This window comes from Trametes versicolor (assembly GCF_000271585.1).
Source record: "Trametes versicolor FP-101664 SS1 unplaced genomic scaffold TRAVEscaffold_9, whole genome shotgun sequence".
NCBI classification, from domain to species: domain Eukaryota; kingdom Fungi; phylum Basidiomycota; class Agaricomycetes; order Polyporales; family Polyporaceae; genus Trametes; species Trametes versicolor.
Window position 1 is genome coordinate 1,797,624 of NW_007360329.1, and position 494 is coordinate 1,798,117.

Genomic DNA, 494 nt, shown 5'->3' on the forward strand with positions numbered 1-494 from the left:
CAGCGCTAGCAGCGGAAAACAAACAAACCAACACCTGGCCTATTATGGCCTTCGCGGAGTTCTGACCAGCGTCAAACGTCTTGGCGCCCTAATTGACCTTTCAACGCACTCGACTCTACTTCCAACCACAGTCTTGACGCTTTCGCCAACCACTCCGCGTCTAATACCCTGGTCATAGGTTAGCGTGTGCAAGAAATGAGAAGGGATCCTACGCACGAGAACGATCCTCCGAGGGGAAGCGCGTCCCATTGCCCGGTACCCCGGACTCTCACCGCTAACCGGGACGCGGCCCACGGACGGAACACGCCCAAATAGGCAGCCACCAGCACCGCGTATCTGCTCTCCACGGGGCCCTCGTTGAAGTATGCCATGGCGGACGCGAACGCGCCGTGTCGAGGGGCGAAAGCGAAGACCGGGGCGGTAGGTTGTGGCTAGGTCTTGTTCACTGATTCGTGCTGAACCCCGTNTACTTCCAGATGCTGTCGCGCGCGTTG